The 26,048-nt window shown below is 41.1% G+C and overlaps 1 long non-coding RNA gene across 1 annotated transcript; it reads left to right on the top strand.

The window, feature by feature from the left end:
- Window positions 1-2,756: 2,756 nt before the first annotated feature.
- Window positions 2,757-19,729, top strand: LOC112835324 (uncharacterized). Its single transcript, XR_003211180.2, has 3 exons — window positions 2,757-2,898; window positions 14,124-14,350; window positions 19,468-19,729. It is a non-coding gene; the product is annotated as an uncharacterized lncRNA (long non-coding RNA).
- Window positions 19,730-26,048: the final 6,319 nt, after the last annotated feature.

Raw genomic sequence — 26,048 nt, 5'->3', positions numbered from 1 at the left:
GGCTTACACACTGGGTGTAAAACAACTAATTGTTGGTGTTAACAAGATGGATTCCACTGAGCCACCCTACAGCCAGAAGAGATACGAGGAAATCGTTAAGGAAGTCAGCACCTACATTAAGAAAATTGGCTACAACCCCGACACAGTAGCATTTGTGCCAATTTCTGGTTGGAACGGTGACAACATGCTGGAGCCAAGTGCTAACATGCCTTGGTTCAAGGGATGGAAAGTCACCCGTATAGATGGGAATGCCAGTGGAACCACACTGCTTGAAGCTCTGGATTGCATCCTGCCACCAACTCGTCCAACTGACAAGCCCTTGCGTCTGCCTCTCTAGGACATCTACAAAATTGGTGGTATTGGTACTGTCCCTGTGGGCCGAGTCGAGACTGGTGTTCTTAAACCTGGGATGGTGGTCACCTTTGCTCCAGTCAATGTTACAACTGAAGTAAAGTCTGTTGAAATGCACCATGAAGCTCTGAGTGTCCCCTTCCTGGGGACAATGTGGGCTTCAATGTCAAGAACGTATCTGTCAAAGATGTTCGTCGTGGCAATGTGGCTGGTGACAGCAAAAATCACCCACCAATGGAAGCAGCTGGCTTCACGGCTCAGGTGATTATCCTGAACCATCCAGGCCAAATCAGTGCTGGATATGCACCTGTGCTGGATTGTCACACGGCTCACATTTCTTGCAAGTTTGCTGAGCTGAAGGAGAAAATAGATCGTCGATCTGGAAAAAAGCTAGAAGATGGTCCCAAGTTCTTGTAAATCTGGTGATGCTGCCATTGTTGATATGGTTCCTGGCAAGCCTATGTGTGTTGAGAGCTTCTCTGACTATCCACCTCTGGGCCATTTTGCTGTTCGTGACATGAGACAGATGGTTGCTGTGGGTGTCATCAAAGCAGTGGACAAGAAGGCAGCTGGAGCTGGCAAGGTCACCAAGTCTGCCCAGAGAGCTCAGAAGGCTAAATGAATATTATCCCCAATACCGCCACTCCAGTCTTAATCAGTGGTGGAAGAACGGTCTCAGAACTGTTTGTGTCAATTGGCCATTTAAGTTTAATAGTAAAAGACTGGTTAATGATAACAATGCATCGTAAAACCTTCAGAAGGAAAGGAGAATGTTTTGTGGACCATGTTTTGTGTGTGTGTGTGTGTGTGGCAGTTTTATTAGTTTTTAAAATCAGTACTTTTTAATGGAAACAACTTGACCAAAAATCTGTCACAGAATTTTGAGACCCATTAAAACAAAAGTTTAATGACAAAAAAAAAAAAAAAAAGGTAGAACCCCTTTCGGAAGGAATCTTGACTATTACAAGGGCTCTTTCTTATAATGCTTATCAATGGGACATTTTTTTTATTTTTTTATTGTTCTGTTAATCACCATACATTACATCATTAGTTTTTGATGTAGTGTTCCATGATTCATTGTTTGTGCATAACACCCAGTGCTCCACGCAGAACATTCCCTCTTTAATACCCATCACCAGGCTAACCCATCCCCCCACCCCCCTCCCCCCTAGAAAGAATGGGACAACATATTTTAGCTAGAGATGTTCTCTAAACACTAACTCAGTAATTCTCCCATTAGAGTATAATTTCCAAAACAGTTTAAGACATGATTCTCATATAAATACAAAATGAACACATGTCAAATATTCCATTCAACTCATTAATGAATGAGTGATCAGGTAAAATATTAAGAGTGGTTCAAAAGGGAATTCGAGGGGCGCCTGGGTGGCTCAGTCGTTAAGTGTCTGCCTTCGGCTCAGGTTGTGATCACAGGGTCCTGGGATGGAGCCCTGCATCGGGCTCCCTGCTCGGCGGGAAGCCTGCTTCTCCCTCTCCCACTCCCCCTGCTTGTGTTCCCTCTCTCACTGTCTTTCTCTGTCAAATAAATAACCAAAATCTTTTAAAAAAAAAAAAAAAAGGGAATTCGAGCCAGACAGTCCATACAAAGCTGAAATGTATTTGCTTGTAGTTGTAAAACTGGTAAGTGTCCTACTAGTCGATAAACTGTAACCATTAGGGTGACCTAGTTTATGGATGAGAATTATTTGCTTTGCCCCCAAACAAATGTAATTTGCATTGCTATCAGTTTTCTGATTTAAGCCAATTTCTACCTTTACAGAGTTGTGAAATTGCCTAATCAGTAGCAAATAGGAAGTCAAACAGGCTAAAACGCCCTGGAAAATTAGATCCCCAAGATGGGTGGGCCTGGTAGAAACATGCAACATTTCACTGAAAGAACACTCCGTAATGCTGAGTGAAAGAAAAGAGACCAAATCAGCCACAGACTGACAGCTTAAACTACAAACATTTATTTCTTAAGTTCTTGAGGCTGTAGGTCCAAGATCAAAGTGGCAGCAAAGCAGGTTTCATTTGGAAGCCTCTTCTGTTTTCTTGACTTGTAGACAACTGTCACCTTGCTGCGTGCTCATGTGAGCTCTTTCTGTGCATTCAGGGAGAGAGACAGCTCTCTGGAATCTACTGACAAGGGCACTAATCCCAATGTGAGGGCACCCTCCCTCATGACCTTATCTAACCGTAATTACCTCACAAAGGCCCCATCTCCAGATTCTATCACACTGGGAGTTAAGGCTTCCACATGTGAATTTGGACACAGCAGATGAAAACATTCAGTCCATAGCAAATGCTTTTTGTTTATTTCCAAGTTTCAGGTAATTTTCTTAACTCTCCAAACACTCCAGCCTCATAAATGGAAACTACTATCTGTTCCACTTAAAGGTGAAGAAATTAAGACACTGGAAAGAAACAGTTGGGAGGGAAGATTTTGAAGGAAGGATGCTCTGAGCAAACACAAGGGACTTAAGTACAACGTAAGAGATTCGAGGTCAGAGATGGTCAGAGTTTATGAGTGAAGAAGAGATGAAACAGGTAAGAGTCCACGCTTCCTGGCCAGCTGACTCTCCTGGAGTTTCCTGGCCTTTTATCTGACTCAGGAAATCAATCAAGTGTTAATAACAAACATAGACTCTGTGTTGGTCACTTCATATATACTGCCTTGAATGCACACCATAATCCTACAGTGTCCTTCTTCTCATTAGGCAGGGAAATGACTTGGTCGTGGAGGTTTGGTGACTTGCTCAAGGCCATTGCTAACAAATGACAAAGTTGAGAGTGAGTCTAGTTCTGTCTGGCTCCACTGAACTCGACTCATTCTGCAATAGAGCCCCTTATATGTGGAGAAATCATGACATCAAAGATATACCAGGTCCCTGGTACCATTAATTGAGATGAGAAAAACAAGAGAGGGAGAGAATCTCTGCAGGGGAGATCAAGAATTCTTTGGAAATGTTAAGAGTGATATGCCCCTAAGACATCCAAGTAGAGATGTCAAGTAGGCAGTAGAGCAGAAGAGGGCTGGAGATGTAAATTTGTGAGTCATCGGCATAAAGAAGTTATTTAATATGATGAGCAAATTCATGCCTCCAGAAGAATACTCCTCTGCAAGAATAATCACCAGAATAACAAACAAGCCTGATACCCAGGGGTATGGTCATGCAAGTTATTAAAATATTTAAATACTTCCACACCGGTTGGTTAATAGTGGCTCCCTCAAGTCTCCCGAAGGTTTTCTGCCTCACCCCTACCCCCAGTACCCCTGGGCCTGCTCACCATCCAGTTACTAAAGGCATAACATCTGGCACAGTAGGGACCTCCAGGCATTGACAATTCAGGTTGGTCTCTACTCATGCCCTCCCACTTAGAGCATTTCAAACATCACCTCCTGATTCACAACTAATATTTCTTGAGCTCTTCACATATGCCAGGCACTGTGTTTTTTGATTTGATTCCCTCACTTAGTCCTCACAACCACCCTTTGTGGAAAATATGAATATCACCCCATTACACAGTTGAGAAAATTGAGGCTCAGAGAAGTCAGTAACTAGTTCTAGGCCACAGAGTGAGTGATGAAGCCAGAACCTGAGCCCAAACTGTCCAACTTGGGAGCCTCTACACCATTTGGCTTCTCCAGCTCTGGAGAGCCTATGTCTATGGCTGGGTGGCATGATGAGAGCACGGGAATATGCTCAGCCTATAGCCTCCCGCCAGGACAGGGAGTGGACAAAGCTCTTTCCTGGCACTGAGCTCAGAGCTGCTGCTTGCATTCAATACTGAAGAGATGTTTGTCTCCTTCAAACTGTCTCCTATAAGGTATGACAAGACTGGGAAATTTTTATATCACTCTTTCATGCCAGCCTGTCTAGACTGTTTGTGTTTCCCGGATGTATTCACTAGATAACCAGTCTATTTCACAGTCATGCTTGGTAGCATTTACTGACTTGGTTGTCTGAGCATCTTCGTTCATACTTCAAGAATAATGTGCGAAGACACAAACAGCATGGTCTTGTGGATGATTTTTCTTTATTTCAGGCTTAGTAATTCATTGATGATGATGATAATGATGAAGATGAAAACATAAAATCTGACAACAGAAAATCTCCTTGGAAGATGCACCTACTATAGACCGAATGTGCTTCCCCCAACACCCCGCCCCATTCATACGTTGAAATCTGGTCTCTAATGTGATGGCATTTGGAGGGGTGGTTGGGTTGGGAGGTGATTAGGTCATGGAGGCAGATGGGCAGAGCCACCCCCATGAGATTTCCAGCTCAGGAGAACTGTGGAGGCAGGGCCACAGCCCTAGTGAGTCCAGAAAGTAGAGCATGGAGTCAAGGAAGATGATCTCAAGCCTTAAGTTTTAATGTTGTTTGCCCCTATAAGTTTGGAACTTACCTGGTAACTGTTACCCCTTTCTTCTTTCCTATTTCTCTCTTTTGGAGTGGAAATGTCTCTACTGTACCTCTCCCACAACTGTATTTTAGAAACACGTAATTTGCTTGGTTTCACAGGTTCACAGCTGGAGAAGAATTTGCCTCAGGATTAATCTCACCTCCAGTCTCCCCCACTTTTGATTTAGAGGATATTTAGATAAGACTTTGAACTTTAGACTTTTGAGTTGATTTTTGAAAAAGTTTAGACTTTGGGGGTTATTAGAATGGAATGAATGTATTTTTCATGTGAAAAGGACATGAATTCAGGGGCCTGGGGATGGAATGGTATAGACCAAGTGTTTGCATCCTTCCATACACCCACCACACACAAAATTTATGTATTAAAACTGAGTTTCCAGTGATAGTGTTTGGAAATGGGGCCTTTGGGAGGTGATTAGGTAATGAGAATAGAACCCTCATGAATGGGATTAATGCCTTTATCACAGAGAACTCCTTCACCCTTGCCACCATGTGAGGATGCCCTAAAAAGATAGCATCAACGAATATGCAGGCCCTTACCAGCCTCCAAATCTGCTGCTGCCTTGAACTTGGGCTTCGAGATTCCAGAACTGTGAGAAATAAAATGCCTGCTGTTTATAAGCCACCCAGTTTATGGCATTCTGTTTTAGCAGCCCGAATGAACTAAGACAGTAACTCACACACACACACATATCCCCCCATGTTAGAGAAGTTCTGACACACGTCACATGATGGATGAACCTTAAAGTCATGATGCTATGTGACATAAGCCAGACACAATGGACAAATAGTACGGGATCCCACTTATATGAAATATCTAGACTAGACAAATTCATAGAGACAGAAAGTAGAATGAAGGTCACCAGGGGGCTGCAGGGAAGAGAGAATGGGTGTTTATTGCCTATGGGTAGAGTCTCTGTTGGGGGATGATGAGAAAATTCTGGAAATAGTGGTAATGGTTTTACAACAATATGAATGTACTTCATGCCACTGAATTGTATGCTTAAAAATGACTAAAACTGTAAGTTTTATATCATGTATATTTTACCACAATAATTTATTAAAATCCAAGAGTCTACTCATACCAGAGCAACTGATGAAACTTGGCCACTTTAAGAAAAGAGATAGCAAAGGCAACATAAAGATCTTTTTTTCACACCTACAAAAGCTGAAATAACTTTCCATCAGCAGACCCTCATTACAAGAAATGTTAAAGGAAGTCCTTCAGGCAGAAGGAAAATGACACCAGATGGAAATGCGGAAGAATGAATCCACACAAAAGAATAAGCCCAGAAATAGTAACTACATGAGTAAACACACAACACATATTTTCTCGTTATTTAAATCTCTTTAAAAGATAGTTGATATTTATTTATTTTTTTTAAAGATTTTATTTATTTATTTGACAGAGAGAGACACAGCGAGAGAGGGAACACAAGCAGGGGGAGTGGGAGAGGGAGAAGCAGGCTTCCCGCAGAGCAGAGAGCCCGATGTGGGGCTCGATCCCAGGACCCCGGGATCGTGTCCTGAGCCGAAGGCAGGTGCATAACAACTGAGCCACCCAGGCGCCCCGATAGTTGATATTTAAACAAAAACATCAACAACCCAGTGCAGAGTTTACAATACGTGTAAAAGTAAAATGTAGCAATAGCACAGAGGTCAGGAAGGAAGAAAAAGAATTCTATTTTGGGGAGGTTCTTATACTATGTGTGAAGTGGTATAATATCACTTGAAAGTAGACTCTAATAAGTTAAAGATATATAAATGCTAAAGAAACCTGAATCATAGGTTTAGGCTCAGAATGCTGGGAGGAAACAAGGATTTCACCAAACAGAAAGAAATTGGTTTGCACAACCTGAGAAAGTACCAGCAAAAATACAGTCTTCGTCTTATTTTATTCAACATTCACGTCTTAAGTACCTATCACATGAAAGGCATTGTTCCAGGTACTAAGAAGGACAAATGGCAGTCTTTTTTTAGTCCAGTTATGAAAACTCTTTGCACAGATTTAAAAAATAAAATACAGGGGCACCTGGGTGGCTCAGTCAGGTGAGTGTCCAACTCTTGATCTCAGCTCAGGTATTGATCTCAGGGTCGTGAATTCAAGCCCCACCTAGGGCTCCACACTGGGCATGGAGCCTACTTAAAAAATAAATAAAATACAAAACAAGGCAACATAAAATATGTGCTATAATATATAGAGAAGGAGATGCTGTTGAATAGGGTGAGAAATACATATACGTAGAGAGGCCAAGTAGAAAGCTTACATCAGTGAAGCAGGTGGGCTTTGTGAAACAGTTATGAGAAGGGGGACTACTACAAACTGAAGAGCACATGTCCTTCTAAAAGCAGGTTTTGCTACTCAGCATTAGCCAATTATTGCTATGATGCATCACACCCCTTATCCCAACCTGCAAGACTCCACATAACTCTGCCCCTAGGTAGCTGGCCTATTTCCACTCCCACTGCTGCCCTCCATCTCACACTGTTCCAGTTCTATTGGCTTGCTTGTTTTCTCCAATTATATGTCAAAGGTCTAATTGTTCCCTCCTCCAGCAATGCTGTTCGTCTTGACATCCGATGCCCATAGGGCTCACTCCCTCATTCCTTCACTTCTCTGCCCAGTGAGGCGTTCTCCAATCACCCTATAGAGTATAGAACCCCTCACTCTCACCCAGTAATGTGCTGGTACATGTTTAACTATTGGCTGTCTGAAAAAAAAAGTCCTGGTTTCTAGCATTTGTTAATTTCTGTGCTGTAAATACCCCCACTGTGGCCAATACCAGTTGCCAACCTGATATCACTGAACACTGACTTGGGAAGACACGCATACAACTAGCTCTTAAGAGCCCATGCATGGGACCACAGCACATCATTGCCCTCAGCACACCCTTCCCCTTTACCCTGCTTTTTTTTACTCTACAGTCACCTACACTCACCTGACATATTACACACTTATGTATTTATGGTCTGCTTCCCCTTCCACATGCACCAGGATGCAAGCTCCAAGAAGGCGGGAATTTTATTTTGTTCCCTTCTGTATCTTCGGAGCCTAGAATTATTCCTGGCATAGAGTTGGGTCTTAAGAGATATCTGTTGAATGAATAAATGTGGAGAAAACAGTGGTCTTTGGAGGTAAGAAATTAAGATTATTAAGAAGGGGTATTCTGTAGGGATAAAAGCCATAAATTACTATATAAAAGGTAAAACAGTGGGCCAGCAGAGATTGTCCTCTAAGCCATGGGTTTCCAAAGATGGCTGGACACATCCAACAATGTGTATGAAACAATCAATTAGCATTTGGAGGAAAATATTAGAACCTCTATTTATATGTTTTTATTTAAAATAATACATCATGATGTATGGAATTGTTGAATTACTATACGGTACACCTGAAACTAATATCACACTGTATGTTAACTAACTGAAATTAAAATAAAATTTAAAAAAATAAAAGGAAAGAATACATTAAACTTTACTAGTATTTAATATGAGAATCAACTGTAAAATTCCATTTTGATCAGACCGAATATTGGTTTCTGTTAACAAATATGGATTTTCAAAAACAAAACATTTTATCTATTCTTCAAATTAAAAGTGATATTTTGCCATCAAGGAAGAAAATGGCTGCTTAAATACCAACAACAAAAACAATGAAATTTGCACCATGGGGACAATGGGGAGAGCATTTTGAAAGCAGATGCTTGGAAATGCTCATCAAAGAAAGCCATCATGTCCAACAATATCCCAGCCATATACTCTTTCACAATCCCATAGCTCAGTGTGGAGGATGCTATGTAGTGCCCTCTGGTTCTATGTCTACTCTTCCCTGAGATTAGTGATTACATATTTTTGACGTTTGGTATGTGGACCACCTGCATCAGAATCTCCTGGGAGTAACCGTTATACATGCTAGCCATTAGTGTCATTCCTTGCTCATTGGGTCTTCCCATGAGACTATGAACTGTACATGGTCAAAGTTTATTACCTTGTTCACCACTGCATTTCCAACCACTAAAACAATACTTGACAAAGAAGAGCTATTAGTAAGTTATTTGTGGAGTGAATGAAATCAAGGGTAAAGGGTCTAAGTATCATCAGTTCCAAAGACATAGGAGGGCACTCTTGATGAATTACATAGGCAGCGGCTTCATACATTCTTCGTGGCATTTTGAATGGCTAGGCAGGTGATATCCATGTAAAGATTCCAGGATATGAAGGACAAATTAAGGATATTGCACTGAATTGCGCACAGGTTACAGACATGACTTGATGTTTGTTATCACGTCAAGATTCAGGGCAAAAGACAGAAATTACATACTTAAAAAGATTAAGTGCTTAAAAAAAACAGTGTAGGGGCACCTGGTGGCTCAGTCGGCTGAGCGTCTGCCTCTTGGTTTCAGCTCAGCTCATGATCTCAGGGTCCTGAGACTGAGCCTCACGTCCTCAGGCTCCATGCTCATATGGGGAGTCTGCTTGAGCATTCTCTCCCTCTGCCCCTCCTTCCACTCTCATGCATGAGATCTCTTTCTCAAAGAAATAAATAAATCTTTTTAAAAGAAAGTTTAGGTGGGTGGGGGGATGGGGTAATTGGGTGATGGGCATTAAGGAGGGCACATGATGTGATGAGCACTGGGTGTTATATGCAACTGATGAATTATTGAATGCTACATCTGAAACTAAGTATGTACTTTATGTTGGCTAATCAAATTTAAATTTTTTAAAAAAGTTTAAAGACTGGAGAGGTTTGATTCCAAGTTTCTGTCATTGTAAATATGATGCAGAGGTCAGTAGTTACTACAGCCATCACCACAGCTGCTAATTTCAAAGCCAGTGACCAGGGTGGGCTGTGGATTCCTGCCATTGCTAAAATGTGTTTCTGTTAGATCTAATTGTCCCTGTGCACTCTGCTGACAGATGACATGCCCCAACTTCCTGCCTGTCAGACCTCATGACAGTCCATCAAATGACTGAATTTATTCTGCATTCAAGATCCTAGCTGCAAGAGAGTCAGGGTAACATATTCTCAGCTTTCTAACTTCTGTAAATAGAAGGAGTATAAAATGAAGTCTGGGAGAGCCAAACTAAATAATCAGAAAATTTTAACGTTAATCACTTTGACTAAGAGAATATCTTGACCCCATAGCTGAAGCCATTTATTAACAATAAAAACTTGCTATCTACTTCCATTTTCCTTGACAGTTTCTCAGTTTATAAACTGATAGCTCTTTTAAATATAATATGGATTTTAAGAGTCTAATACAAAAATCTAACTGCAAACACATTGTTTCTTTTTTGCACTTTATAAAAAGAGTTTAAATCTGTATGTTGCACCAACAAGAAGCTGATCTTATGAGATGCTTTCTAATACTATTGTACCTGTTGAGTTTTGTTTACCTTTATTATAATCCAGGAATAAAACACACTGTTGAAAAGAGCTTCAGGCTGCTTTTCATGGGCACCAATGCTTTGCTCTCTTTCAATGGCTAAAACAAAATGGGATTTGACACCCACAAAGGAAAATGACACATGTAAAGAGAAAGATAAGAGAGCCTAGCTATAAATGCCAGATGGGTTCTTCGTTCTTAGAATGAATCAAAATGTCAAAACATGTTGAAAACAGGCATATGGTAATGAAAACATCTATTATCCCCCAAGTCACACTAAGCAGAACAACAACAACAAAAAATCTTTGAAAGAGCTTTTTAAAATATTCTTTTCAAACATTTTTTGAGCCTTGACTTTATTACTTTTGAGCCAAGTCAGGTCATCATGACTGGCCCAGGTAAAAATGACCCGTGGTCTTAACTGTTTGGATTCTTCCACTGTATCTTAGTAATCAACCAGCACACAAGCCTTGCAAAATATAGGCTTCAGATACCAGCATGATGTGGTGATATGAGTTGACCAGGCTCTTGAACCCATCTTTGTTCCCCATAGGAACCCAAACTTTGACATTCTCAGCAGCCTGGGTGGTCTGAAGGAAGAGTCAGAGTAGCATCGAACCCCATGGACTCACCACTTCACGTTCCATTGCCCGCCAAATAGTTTCAGGTTGGGGAAGAGCTATGTCGGCACTTACAGTCTAGTATGTTACTGTATATATTTGTAATTTTTTAAAAGTATATGGCACCTATTAGGCATTTTGCAAATGTGGTTTGTAAAAACTCTTATGAGTAGGTGCTATTATTATCCCTGCTTTACAGATAGAGAGACTGAGGCAGAGGAAAGTGAAATCATTTGTCCAAGATCTCAGAACTGCTAAGTGGCAGAACAGGATTCACCCCCAGGCAGTATCTCCAGACAGCACTACACCAAAACCAGCATGCTGCTTCCATGAAGGACTATTTTATTGTGCCACATCATCTCCTTCCAAGCGTAATTTCTTGCTGCACCTTCAGGCCTACTCAAGCTTTTGGTGCAGCAGGCCTAAAAATGGAAACAGTTTTTATTTATCCTCCTTAACTCAAGTCAAAGCCAATGATTCAAATTATTCTCTGGATAGGACAGAGTCCATCCAGCTGTTCGCCAGTGAGTCTGACTGTTGGCAAAGGGACAGGTTTCTATCTTTGAGCCACTAGACGTTTACTTTTAAAATATTTGTTTAAACTGATGAAGTTCAGGGAGTCTGCCAAAGTTGGTTACAAAAACATCAAACCCAAGCCTAATAAGCTTACAGACAGAGAATACATTGACTCATGTAATGGAATAGTCCCAAGATTTCAAGTGTTATTCAGGGCTCAGATCATGTTACCAGGTTCCACCTTTTAGCTCTACAGACCCAGGGTCTTTGGGCTAATATAAACCAGTTCCCAGAATTGAATCCCATTAGCCTTGATTGGCCTGTCTGGAGTCATGTGACTTATCCATGCCAAGCATTGCAGTGGGGGTAGGGGAGCCTTCTGTCTGCTATACAAAGTAGCAAGGACCTCAAAGCTTTTTTTTTTTTTTTTTAATTTCTGGACTCTGAATTTTATTCCATTGGTATATACATCTATTCTTATGCCAGTAACTACAATGTCTTGATTACTATATGTTCGTAATAAATATAGAAATTAGAAAGTGTGAATCCTTGAACTTTATTTTTCTTCAAATTTGTTTTGGCTAGCCTGGGTCCCTTGTATTTCCTTATAAGTGTTAGAACTAGTTTGCCAGTTCCTGCCCAACAGCAGTTGACATTTTGATAAAGATTGTGTTGAATCTATAGATCAATTTGAGGAGTATTATTATTTTAATAATAGTAAGTTTTCTAACCCATGAACACAGAATATCTTTTTTTTAGGCTTTCTTTTTTTTTTTTATGTTATGTTAGTCACCATACATTACATCATTAGCCTTTGATGTAGTGATCCATGATTCATTGTTTGCAAATAACACCCAGTGCTCCATTCAATACATGCCCTCCTTAATACTCATCACCAGGCTAACCCATTCCCCCACCCCCCTCCCCTCTAAAACCCTCAGTTTTTTTCTCAGAATCCATAGTCTCTCATGGTTCATCTCCCCCTCCGATTTCTCCCCCTTCATTTTTCCCTTCCTACTATCTTTTTTTTTTTTTTTAACATATAATGTATTATTTGTTTCAGAGGTACAGGTCTGTGATTCATCAGTCTTACACAATTCACAGTACTCACCATAGCACATACCCAGGCTAAGTTCTTAAAGAGCACTGTCTCTGTTCCATCCCACATTTCCTAACTGAATATGACAACCTGGAATTAAGCGTATTTCAGCTTTGCACAAAAAAGGATATAGCTTTAAAAAAAAAAAAACCAGGCACTCACTGTCTTTCACATTTCCACATGGGAAGTAGGCTATGTCCTTAGAAATAGGAGCTTTATCAAATCAGTATGTACACTGAGCTGTCAGATGATTTTCTCAAAAAATCCCTTCAGTTTCAACTATCTTATCAGACACACAGAAAAATACATTTCATTACTAAAACAAACATATTTGCTGGTTTAACTCTTTTCTTTACAGTTGTTGTTTTTTTTTTTTAAAGAAATGGCACCCGATATGAAGAGACATGAAGAGAAGAGGCTCCCATTCCAGTGCTCAAAGCTAACCTTTGCATTGAGCTTTGGTAGCCTCAGGGCGCCCACACTACTAGATTGTTAACTGCTCGAAGAATGGCGCTGATTTTGGTTCACAGCTGAATATTCAGGACTTACCACAGTGCCTAGAACATAGAAAATGTTCTTTTAATGCTTGATAAATGACTGGATGATTGAATGAATGAATACTAGTCAACACTTAGTACTTAACTGAAGGCCAGAAATTTTTAAACTGTTAACTCTGTCCCTGCAAGAAGTTTATGGGGCAGATAGAGCTATTCTTCTCATTTGTCGGATCAGGAAACTTCCACCCCTAGTAAGTGATGGGACTCTATTTTAACCAAGCAAGCTGGCCTAGGAATGCATGCGCTTAACCACTGTTATGTACTGCATGAGCGCCTGGACACGGACGCTTAAGTTCACTGGGTGAGGACAATATGTATACGTCCTAGGCATGGAAGCTGCATGGGGCCATGAGTTTATTTCTTGTGAAAACCAAGTTTTTAAATAGCGCTGGTATTAATTTGCTTAATCGGTCTGGGCCTCATTTCTCTTGCTTCTGATTCCCTCACAGATCCCAACTCACCAGTCATTCTGATGAGATCCCTCCTCCCTCTAATATTCCATATGTTCCATATTTTAAGATGTGCCAGAAATAGCTTATCCCATACTAAGAAACACGAGTTGCAAAGTCAAATGCTCCCTTCTAACATTTAAAGGAATTCTGAAAACCCGTAGTGGAACATCAGTGGCCTTTCCAGCCTACAGGTGTTCAAATGCAAAATAGTTACTTGTCAGGGGTGTCCAAACAAAATGGTTCAGAGGGCTGCATTAGGAGCCAGCAGTTTTCAGCTGAGGCTGAGGGCTTGGTCTAAGAGAACACCAGAGAAAGCCTAAATGGTCTCAGAAGAGATCCCTAAAATAAAAGAAGATAAATCAAGAGATTCCTAAAGATAAGTCAAGTGGGGTGGTCAGCTACCTGCAGTAGAAACCTACAGTGCTCAGAGTTGACCTGTCCTTGCATTTTTTGTTTCTCAAACAAGTTATACCTTAATAGCTCTTCTTATTGATCTTTCATCAATGTTATTTCACCTTTAATAAAAGTGTGTATTGAACAAAAAATTTTCGTTTCTTTGTTTTAAGAAATGCAAACAATTTACAGTTAAAAGAATAAACTTTCCATAAACTTTATCAATCACTTTGGAGTCTATTAAAATATTAACAGAATCAGAGTTTCCCATTGACAATGAAAACATCTGTTAATTTCTTAAATCTTGTTCTTTCTTTGTAGGAGCTCCACAGGCAACCCCCCAAGGAATTTTCCTGACTATGAAATGGCAGGGATCTTACCAAGAGAAGACAGGACACTTTCTGCATTTGAACTGGAACAGCCTTACATGTGTCAAAAGAAATTGACAGTGACCAATAAAAAAGAAAAACAATAATTAACAAGAGAAATACACTAGAAATACACTAAAAGTTGTAGCTCTGTGAAAACAGGCTTACCAAAATCTGCAAGTAAGGAGTTAAAATGTATCTGTATATTTAAGAAATGAGGGGAGGGGAGGGGAGGGGAGGGGAGCGGAGGCGAGAGAAAAAAAGATAATTTAAAAAAGGATGCCTCAGGGCGCCTGAGTGGCTCAGTTGGTTAAGCGACTGCCTTCAGCTCAGGTCATGATCCTGGAGTCCTGGGATCAAGTCCCGCATAGGGCTCCCTGCTCAGCAGGGAGTCTGCTTCTCCCTCTGACCCTCTTCCCTCTCGTGCTCTCTATCTCTCATTCTCTCTCAAATAAATAAATGAAATCTTAAAAAAAAAAAAAAAAAAAAAAAACGGATGCCTCACACCCAGATCTCCAGTCAGCTCCATTTAGGGAATTTTTTTTTTTTCATTTTATATCGCAAGTCATCTAAAGGCAGGTAATTCAGAATACTTTTGTTTTGTTTCTAAAATGCATTTTTAAAGAAAAGTAACAGCTAAAATGTTATTACATATTTCTTTAAAATAGATTTCAGGGAATCTCTTCTAGCAGTTCGTATTTATTCATCTTGGGTTTTCCACACCTACATTTATACGGTTGTTCAATGAAAAAAAAAGATTACTTTGAGATAAAGTTCTGAATCATCAAGGAAAGATTTAATTTGAATGATGACATTATATTAAAGCAGAAAAGTGGGCACATGCTTTTATCCACATGAACTTGAGAAAGATTTTAGTAGTAAATTGAAATTTAGTAAACAGAATATTCCATACCCTGGGTGTTCCAGTCAACAGAGGTTTTTAAAATAAGCCAAACTGAAAGTAACAATTAAGACTTGATTTACTCTCGGGGCGCCTGGGTGGCTCAGTCATTAAGCATCTGCCTTCGGCTCAGGTCATGATCCCAGGGTCCTGGGATGGAGCCCCGCATCGGGCTCCCTGCTCCGCGGGAAGTCCACTTCTCCCTCTGCCACTCTCTCTTGCTTGTGTTCCCTCTCTCGCTGTATCTCTCTCTGTCAACTAAATAAATAAAATCTTTTTAAAACAAAAAAAAAGACTTGATTCACTCTCTGAGAGGCTATAAGCAAGAGGCCAAACAGGAAAGCATGCCAGCTTCCATTTTTCCATGGGGAACAGCACCAGGGTAGGGACAGATGACAGACATCACAGATTGGTAGCAGGGGGCAGTGGGGGAAAGAAGATCCCTAAACAAAAGGTTACTACTACCTTTTGGAATCACGGACTAGGAAGGGGAAGGGCTAGAAGTGGAAAAGTATCTAGTCAGAGTAGAGAAAAGTATCTTCAAGCTCTGACCTCTTTTGAAGAGGCTTTCAAAAGGAGGTACCTAGGCTAGGAACACAGATTTGCCTAAAAGCAGTCCAACGGGGGGCTGGGGTGGGGGTGGGGAGGGGGCTTAGTCTTAGAATACAACTGCCTGCAGAGACCACAGTGCCTTGGCTGTGTGTGCACCAAGCTAACATGAGGAGGGCAGCTTCCCCCCTCACCACGAAGCCTGCCCAAGGAAAGCCTGTGACTGCCAGTGGTTGGGCCAAAGTGTCATGTGTGGGATTGGGGGCTGAAGCTAGACTCCACAGGGACATAGAGAATTGGACCTTTCCTGCTTCAGCCCAGAAATGACACATTTCAGTTCCTGCTACATACGATCCATTGGCCAGAGCCAGTCCTACAGTTCTGCCCAACTTCAGAGAAGGTGAAGAAACACTGCCTTCTATATGATAAGGAAGAGTTGGAAAGGTGGAAATCTTGAGCACCAGGAATATCAACCACAGCGCCATAAGCAGACCTAGTGGCCCCAGCCAGCAATCTACAGTTTCTATTCTCGTTTCTCTTTTGGCAACTCGTTGGGGACATCAGAGTCCTATGAGTCTGGAACACTGACATTAAGACAGAAGGGGCTCTGTGGAATTCTTCAGACTAGCTTTATCAGTAACAAAGTAGATCCTGCATTTTACTTCCTGCTTAGCTCCTTGTGCATGCCCTCCATTGGTTAGAACTCACAGGGGGGAGAGAGAGAGAGAGCGAGCACATGTGAGCTGAATGTCTGGCCTCCCCCCACCCATTCACATCTAGCAAAAAAATGCAGTTAGCTCTGGTGGCCGGTGCAAAGTTGTCCACCCTGCCCAGGGAAAGGCTATGCCTTGTGACCAAGGATGAGCAGTTCACATTTCTGAAAAGAAACTGAAACTACTTAAAAGCAAACTGTTACGTGTGCCTATTCATCTGCCTCCACTATGCCTTCTGCACAGGAAGAACAGAAGTGTTGACACAGAACTAATCCAAACAACTTCTAGATGTATAAACTCTTTAACAAATTCCCACAAGATACTCCAGAGAAATAATCCATCTTCTGGTCCAATTAGACATGATGCAGGAAATCATGAAGCACTGATGTGGAGGGCACTGAGTTAATGGGAAGGCCCTTTGCTGCAAGATATACCTGCATGAATCAATTGGATGGAAATGATTCATACTTGTTAACACCACCCCGGGAACAGCAGCATCACTTGGGCTTCCTATGGAGCCATATTTCCCCTCTCTATCCTTCTCTAAATTCTTCTCTTGCTTTGAATTCTTCATTTCCCCTTTCTGACAGCAGGAGAGAGCCCAATGTTTGAGACACAGGGAAGAAACAAAACATTTCCCGTGTCAGGAGGGAGTGCTGCAATTGGGGGAAAACACTGACTGCAGTAACTCAATTATGTTCAACGACTTATGTTCCTTTGGAAAAAAAACTTTGCTTTCTGTTGCACAAAATATTAGGACTGCAATGAGGTAAGAACCAGAATCTATATGTAGAAAAATCCCTAGTGGCTATGTTAGCAGCCTATTAACCAATGTCATCTTTGGATGATGAGATTTCAAGAGGCTTCCCCCGGTAACTGCGCCAGGTCCCTTAGAGTAATTTACACATTCGTCTGCTGGGGACGCAGGGATTCTGTGATTTAGACCAGTTTTTACATTAATTTCTCAGGGTCCTGCACTAAGAGGGTAGTTAAGATCAGACCACACAGCAGCAGCCTATAATGCAGAATTAAAGTTTCCATTTGTTACAGCAAACCGCTTCCCCCATCCGCCAAGTGGATAGCTAGTTTCCTCGTCACTTCTCCAGTCTGATAACCAAAGATTTGCTGTCTTCTTGTCACAGATGGACTCAGTTACAGTTCTACCTTTAAGCCTTGTCTTCTGTTGCCCGGCAGGCATGAAATTCCAAGCCCCAGCCTTTAGGGCCACCTTCAAGGCTGATATCATGTCTAGGAGATGAGTTTCTCTTCAAGCTTGCCCTTTGGTCTTGAATTCTCTCTCTCTCTTTCTCTCTCTACCCCTTTGTTCAGCTTTTGGAGGTATAATTGACCAATAAAATTATAATATATTTAGAATACACAACATAATTATCTGATCAACAGTGTATAAGGGTTCCCTTTTCTCCACAATCTTGCCAGCATGTTATTTTTTGTCTTTTTCAGAACAAACATCCTAACTGGTCTGCGATATTATCTTGCAGTTTTGAGTTGCTTGTCCCCGATGGTTAGTGATATTGAGCACCTTTTCATGTACCTGTTGGCCATCTGTAGGTCTTCTTTTGGAAAAAATATCTATTCAGATCCTTTGCCCATCTATCTTTGAATTAAGTGACTTGCTTTTTTTGCTATTGAGTTGTTTGAGTCCCTGGTATATTTTGGATAGTAACCCTTTAGCAGATACGTGGTTTGCAAATATTTTCTCAGTCCTTAGTTTGCCACTTCATTTTGCTGATGGCTTCCTTTGCTGTGCAGAAGCTTGGCAGTTTGATGTAGTCCCACTTGTTCATTTTTGCTATTTTTTGATCTCTGCCTTTTCCTTTGATGTCAAGTCAAAAAAATCATTACTAAGACCAATATCAAGATTATCCTCTATGTATTTTTCTAAAAGTTTTAAGGTTTCAGGTCTTAAGTTCAAGTCTTTATAATCAATTTTGAGTTGATTTTTACGTACGGCATCAGGTTAAATGAGGTCGTAGGGTAGGAGCTCTAATCTGATAGGATTAGAGTCCATATAAGAAGAGATTCCAGACAGCTCTCTCCCCCCTCATACGTGCCGTGAGGAAAGACCACATAAGGACATAGCAAGAGGTGGCCATCTGCAAGCCAGAAAGACAGCTCTCATCTGGAACCAAATTGACCCACACCTTGAACTTAGACTTCCCAGACTTCAGAATTGTGAGAAAATAAATGTCTGTTGTTTAAGTCACCCAGTCTATGATACGTGGTTTTGGCAGCCCAAGCAGACAAAGACAATTTATTTTTACCTACGTTTTTTTCTCCCTAAGTTTTCTTTCTTTCTTTTCTTTCTTTTTTTTATTAAGATTTTGTCTATTTATTTGAGAGAGAGAGAGCGAGAGAAAGCAGGAGCGTGGTGGGTGGGGGCCAGAGGGAGAGGGAGAGGGAGAAGCCGACTCCCCCACTGAGCAGGGAGCCTGACACAGGGCTCCATCCCAGGACCCCAACCAGGATCGTGATCTGAACTGAAGATAGATGCTTAACAGACTGAGCTACCCAGGCACCCCTATTTTCCTTCTTCCTGAGTTTTCTTTACCCTCTTCTATACAGGTTCTTAATTCTGTTCATTAAATATTTTCTGGTTCTCTGTCTTCTGAGCACATATAGAATTGCATGATTTTATCTCCCTTGAAGTTATGAGACCATATGTGACCACTGAAAAGAGCCCAGCCATGATATACCTCATTCTCTTCCCCAAATGGGGTGATCATGAAAGCACATGTTGTTGACACAATTTCCATCATCTAGGGTCATTGAGTGACTATGATCAGTAGAGACTTTCTACTCAGTAGCCATTGATAGAGAAATAGATCTATTACTGGAGGGGGTTATTTGTTATTGCAGCATAGCCTAGACTGTCCTACTTTGTATAGCTTCTAAATCAGAAATATCTATATGTATAAAAAATATATATTATATATATATACCTTTTAAATTTAAGCAACATCTTCTTTTGAATAAACTTAGACTGTACTTTGAACAAATTAAGTCATGTCATTTATCATCTACCTTAGGGGATCAATGAGCACCAGAATATCTCCCCACCCCAAACACTCATTATTCTACTCTTCGATTATTGCTAATTTTTTCTTTGATCACAGGTACTTCTAGCTCCATTTATTCTCTTGCTAAATGGCCATACTCCTAAGAAGAATAACTCTTTATAAGCTTTTTCATCAGGAGTAGCTTAACATGAGCGAAAAGTGATTTAAAAAGAAGAAAGCCAAAATGCCTTCACAATGTTAAGAAAGATTCCAAAATCTGTCCAAAAGAGTACACCGAATGCTTTTTTTTTTTTTTTTGTCTATGGAAAATTACTCGTCCTATTTATCCATCTTGCAAATCAGAAAAGTCCAGAGGAAGAAACAGGGCGTGAGATGTGCCAATTAGAAGGAAGCAGCCAAAGAGCAGTGGGAAGACAGAAAAGGCTGCTCTGTGTCACAAGGTACAGTTGCAGGACCCACGTCAGAAACACAACAAAACTTCCCTCTGAACTCAGCATTCCCTGTCTCACCTAAAGTATGAATAAAACATTGGGAACTATTTGCAGAAGAATAACTGTTATAACAATGGCATCAGTGGAAAGAAATGGGGGAGGCAGGGACCGTCAGGCAGCTCTACTGTGAATGCCGTAGCACAAACTTTTCCATTCAAAGTAAATGCCCCACATAGAAATGTTCTGCTTCCCAGTAACTACTCTGCATTGCAGCTTCTGTGAATCAAGCTGGGGTTATTAAATGCATAAGAATAGACAACAGCGTGTCTTGCTAATTACCATCTCCGCCACTTGGCATGGAGCCTGGCTGGGAAAAAGTACAATATGCAGCTCCCTATTAAAAGCACATCTCCCACAAATGTTCTCTGAAATATACCATTTTCTTCTTTATTTCTAAAACATATAAGAAAATGCCAAGATACTCTTGCCTCTCCCCCTTCTGCTGACAAGAGTCTATATTAATTCCTTTGGAGAGATACTCACAGTTGCTGAATTAGAGAGCCAAACAAATCTTAAAAATGACAATGTTAGGAAAATCCTAAAGACTGAATAAGTTCAGTTCTCCTCCCTCCAGTTTCTCCCTTTTTCTTACTCAGCTGCTCCCCAAACATTATTTCTTTGACTTCTTTGTGATTTCCAGGTCAAGGGCCCTCCAGTTTCTCTCTGAGTCACTCCCTCCTGTCATCACTTCCTTCCCTCTCCATCTTAAACTGGAGGGTCAATCACCTGAAGCAGGATTTAATCAATATCCCCCGTGCCTTTTTTTTTTTTTTTTTGCCACTATCTTTCCATTGTGCTCATTTAATGTATCAGGTAGAGTGCTTTCAGATTCAAATAGCAAAACACCTACTTGAAATGACATAAGCAATAAGGTAATTCTGCCACCTAACAAGAAGACCACTAGTTCAATTATGTTGTCAAGGGCCAAGTTCAACCCTGCATCCTTCTATCTCACCTTGTCTTTGGACTAGTTCACCAACCATCACCTGCCGGCAGGACAGCATCCCAAGGTGGAAAATAGACCATCCCTTCCTTCTGTCTCTTCTTAGAAGCAAGAAAACATTTCCCTGTCTGTGGATTCCCCCTCATTGCCCGGAATTCTATCACACACTCACACCCTTGTGCAAAGCAGTCATTGGTAAGGGAACCGTTATGGTTGGCTTAGATGAATCAGGGCCAGCCTCCCTAAATAGTGGGTGGGCCTGCAACCCTTGAGCAACATGTCTAATCTGAGGAGAGTGGTGAACCGAAACAAAAACAGGGTTCTGTCAGGAAGGAAGAAGGGGAAAGGGTGGTGAATCTGATGTAGGCAATCAATCATGTTGAACTTTTAGCACAACCCTACCATCCACCTTTCCTTCAGCCTGACTGCTAGGCTCTGCTGGCGCTTCTAAGGGATGCTCACTAATGACAATTTGACAATTAGGGTGCTAATACCTCCTGACAGTTCATCTAGTCATATCTTCCCACAGGGGAAGGACTATTTTAAACTTCTACATTGCTCCATTCCCGGACACATCTCTCCTCACTCCCTGAAAATTACAGGGAAAATTGATGATAATCAGACAAGAGCTCTGTGAATTTTCTAAATCAACTCTACAAACATCTGCCCCAAGCTGTTTCTTATTCCTTTCTGTGATGATGGAAAAAAAGTTGCTCCTCATCCTACACATAGTAAACCCTTCTACCTCTATTATGGATTCCGTTCTTTCTCTCTTCTCCAGGATCCTTCTGCCTTGTAGGCCCCCTTGCTACTCTATTTTCAAACTCTCCTTTACCGCCAATTTAACCCTAATAAAATGTGATTCTATCAGCCTGCTCTACTCTAGTTAAAAAAAATTTTAAGAAAAAATACCTCCTTTACCCTACACCCTCACCCACTTTCATGCTACCTCTGTTCTCCCCTTCACAGGCAACTTTTTGAAAAACTAGTTTCCTGTCTCCTCCTCCTTGCCTCCACTCGGACCTCAGACCATTAACTCTGGCATTTACTCCCATGGTTAACTAAAGCCCTCTGAGCGTGCTCACAAATAACATCCTCATCACTTCATTCAGTCCACCTTCCAATCTGTCTCCTACTTGACCTCTTGGCGGCACTGGGTATCCCACCGTTCACTCCTTCCTCAACGAAACGCTCTGCTTTTGTATTTCACGGCACCACCTGCTTCTCAGGTTGTTCTTTCACCTTCTGCCCATCCACTTCGAGGCCAGAATGTTCGTTTTATAACGTTACCCTGAGCAATTCTTACACTCTCTTTCTCCCTTGCCCCTCCCTGCTTTCCACCAACTTCCAGCATTTAGGATATAACAAGTCTATCAGGCTTGTTATGGCCTCCTTGACTAGCCTGACACTCTTCTCCCTCCTCAGCCCCTGTCTCATGCTGACTCTTACTTCCAATGTCCTCTAGGTCCCATGTCTTCTAGATGTCCTCCCACACCCCACACACATTGAGTGAGATGGTCACTCCACTTGCTACAAAAGCACCACATACTACTGCTCTTTTTGTAGTGCTTGGATCATTTATCTTCCTCACGTGGCAACATCAGCAAGAGCGGAGTCCTTGCTCACCATGATATCCCCAGCATTTCCCACTGGGTTGGGCAATTCAGAGGATTTATCCAATGAGTAAGTGAATTTCCCTTCACCTTTTCTTTGATTTTTCTCCCGCCTCCTTTCCATCCCTCAAATTCACGTACTCAGTTCTCTTATGTTGCTCCTACCCAAACTCTTCTGAGAAATGTTCTTTCATCAATTCTGGTTTTGTTTTCATTCCCAAACCAGGTTGGCACAAACATCACTAGGGATCACTTTACAAACATCGTTTCCTGGTCCTGTTTGTAGAGCTACCAAATCAGAACCTACAGGAAGTTAGATTTTTAACATATCCCAAGTGTTGATTTTGTTAATTACCTAGTATGGGGAATCCCTACTGTATATGATCCCAGGAAGGTCTGGTTTCTACATGAGTGTTTCTGAATGTTGAATTGCCCAATCAGACTGACTAATCCCAAGTGATATATAAATGAATTCATATGATACACTTCCCAGGGAATCTAAAACAACATGGTGCCATATTCTAATTAAAGCCACTGTCTCCAAACGCCCCTGTAAGATTTGAACTTAATGGAGAGATTTTTTGGATAGATTGATGAGAGATATTCCACTCCACAACAATGATCTGAGCAACTCCAGTGTCTTCATTTCTGAGCCAGTCAGTTGGAAGCAGAGATACACAAGGTATGGGGTTTGCAGCCTAGGGAAGAGAGTTGTATGTATGTGAGCAGGTGTGCTATAAGGTGAAAAGGCCAGAAGAAGTAAAAAACAGCAATGGAACATAGAAGTGCTATTTGGGCTGAGCCTTGAAAAGTTTGTAGTATTTAACGTGTGGATTTGGGGTAAAAAGTATTCCAAGCAATGAAAAGGACATGAGCAAAAGTCAGGGCAGTAGTAGAATGTGTTCAGGAAAGAGGAAGGGAGAAGGGTATGAGTATGATGTCCAGCTGGAACACGGAGAAACAGAGTGGAAATGAGATGAAGTGGAGAACATGACCGATGAGAACGAGACTATTTAGATGGAGTTACTTGCATTGTGTATAAGAAATGTGATGGAGTCCCAACCAAATAAAGGACTAAGAAAGTCTTCACAGAAGTCAACAGCCCTCTCCCTGCCATTCAAGTCAGTGCAGAAGATTCAGACACTACGGGAGGGAAGAGCACAACTTGGAAAGCACATTCCACTAATCTTCTTTTGGTCTCTGAAAGACATCAGCAGTCCCCGTCCCTGGTACTCTACAACTGGCTGAGGTGGCTCAGAATTCTTGGCTGTAACTGCAGTGAGCATAGAGTCATATTTCTTTAAAACAGAGAATTGTGTGGCTTTGAGGGACAGATGCAATCTAACCTCTAATTAACAAAGCAAGACTTGCTTGCATTGCTAGGGACCCAGAAGAACAAACAGAATTAATTTGCATATTGATTGGATGAGCGCAACTCCACCAAATGGGAAGGGAAAAGAATTCCCAAAAGAGGAATGACATAGGAAGAGAGCAAACCCATTTTTTAAATCCTCAAAACTCAATGCATGACTTTGGTCAATGCTAACAGATTCAGGAGACACGGGAATCACAGGCAACATACTCAAAGGAGCAGGCACTGGGGATGGTCAAACAACCAGAAGAAGAGAATCAGAGTACTTTAAGAGACTGCAATGATGGCAGGGTGGGGCAGAGCGGGGCAATGAGGGTGAGGATGGTACCAGTCCTGGAGGTTGCTGAAGTCAAGTCCTGCTATCCTTTCCCCCTTTCTAATATGCAGAAGACATCAGGAGCCATTTTACCTGCAGAGATCACACCACAAAAAATGAAATGCACAGGGGAAAAACATTTTAAGGGGCTTTTGTGTTAAGTACTTGCTGTCGTGGGAGGTGGGGGAGAAAAAGTAATAAAGAGGGAAATAAGCTGATAAAACAAATACAAGTAAGGTTGAAGGATATTCTCCAGGAAATCTTTGGCTCACAAAATGCCTCTAGGTATTAAGAAAAACACCTAAATAAGTAACCGATTTGGTAGCCAACACAGTTCCTGTGGCTTTGTGTGCCCTTGGTTCATCTCTTCTTTGGCAAGCCCTTCCAATTTCTTCAGGACTCAACTGAGATCTTATTTCCTTAGCAGACTTTTGCTTTGCACCTTCAAGAGTTCCCTCGGTGGAATTCAAAATGAGCACTGTACACAGAGATCATGGAGAGACAGAAAGAGGCAGACCATTCCAGTCTGGTGGGTGGCAGCTTTAATAAGAAAGGGAACTTACGAGGTTTGTCTTGGGTGGCCACAAGATGAGTAGATCTCTGCCCCTGTCACCCGAATCTTCAGAGTTTGTATAGAGGACTTAGCTGGGCTCAGTCACACATACTGACCAGATGGCTGGTGTCCTGCCCTTGGGTCACCTAGCCTTCACGTCCTCTGGGTGATCTCCTTCATCATGGACCTTCCCTGACACTCACCTTTGAGACTAAGAGCATCCATCCACCTGTCTTGGTTTCTCAATCAACCTCCTTGCAGCCTTGTATTGCCCGTCTTTGATTCTGGGGCTATATCATCCCCAATTCCCTGTGAGCTCCTTCAGAGCCAAGACTTGCCTTAGAAGTGTTTGATTTCTCAGTGCGTGTATATCGTATTGATTCTCACACAGTATTAGCTCAACAACTGCTTGTGGATTCCGGGAGCAATTTCTATTAAAAATACATCATTCATTACAAGAAATGAATGAAATTAGAGAGTCCAAATTTTCCTTGTGACTGACAGAAGGATCACAAAAAGAGACCGGGGGAAATTTGTGTTTTAAGAAATAAAGGAAATTTGGGGTTTCTGTTTCTAACATTTTAGTTTGGAAATGTGACAGTATCTGAAGGTAGCCCACAGCATAAATCCAAATGTAGCCCACAGATTTAAGTGCTAAAAGACTCACCTGAAATTGCAGTGAAATTAGAATTTGTTTCTTTAAAAATGGCTGGAATAATTGAAAAACTGCATAAGACAAATCTGATGTGGTCAGGAAATAAGAGCCTTAAACTGCCTTATTAACCACCACTGAATTTTAAATAGTTTGAACATTAACTCTTTGCTGCAGGGGGTCTCAAAGAGATCTTGTAATGCTAATTGCTAAAATACTCAGAATTTGTTTCTAAGGGTTTGAAACAGCTCTTAATTGCTGCTCTTCTTTGATCAAGGCAAAGGAAAAAAATCATTAATGTTAAATTCATTCAGTATTCCCAGTGCCCAACAAAGGGCATTTATGTTAGTTTTTTAAGTATAACCAAAAATTGGAAAACCGGGCAGTTGGCAGAAATTTTAGCTGACAATAAATATAAAGATTCAATTGTCTCTTTCAAATGTAACTCCTAGAGAATAAGGGTTCTCAGTCCTTATCACTCACTTTAATTTTGCAGAAGTTACAGGTTGTATTTTTACTCACCTGAATATGGAAAACATCTCAAGACTATTATATATTTTCATTTCAGTAGCTTGGATATGGTCACTCATAACATTTAAAAAGATACGAATTGTCAATAGACTACATCAGGATTACCCGAAAATTTTTCCCAAAATAAAAACAGTATGGCTTTCATCAAACACTATTGATTATTTTTATCACAATTCTTCATTTTAGGTCGGGAAAATATTTTTGAA

This window comes from Callorhinus ursinus, unplaced genomic scaffold, assembly GCF_003265705.2.
Source record: "Callorhinus ursinus isolate GAN/ISIS: 27379988/994484 unplaced genomic scaffold, GSC_fseal_2.0 scaffold2, whole genome shotgun sequence".
Classification (NCBI taxonomy): domain Eukaryota; kingdom Metazoa; phylum Chordata; class Mammalia; order Carnivora; family Otariidae; genus Callorhinus; species Callorhinus ursinus.
This window is presented reverse-complemented; position numbering and strand designations above follow the sequence as displayed.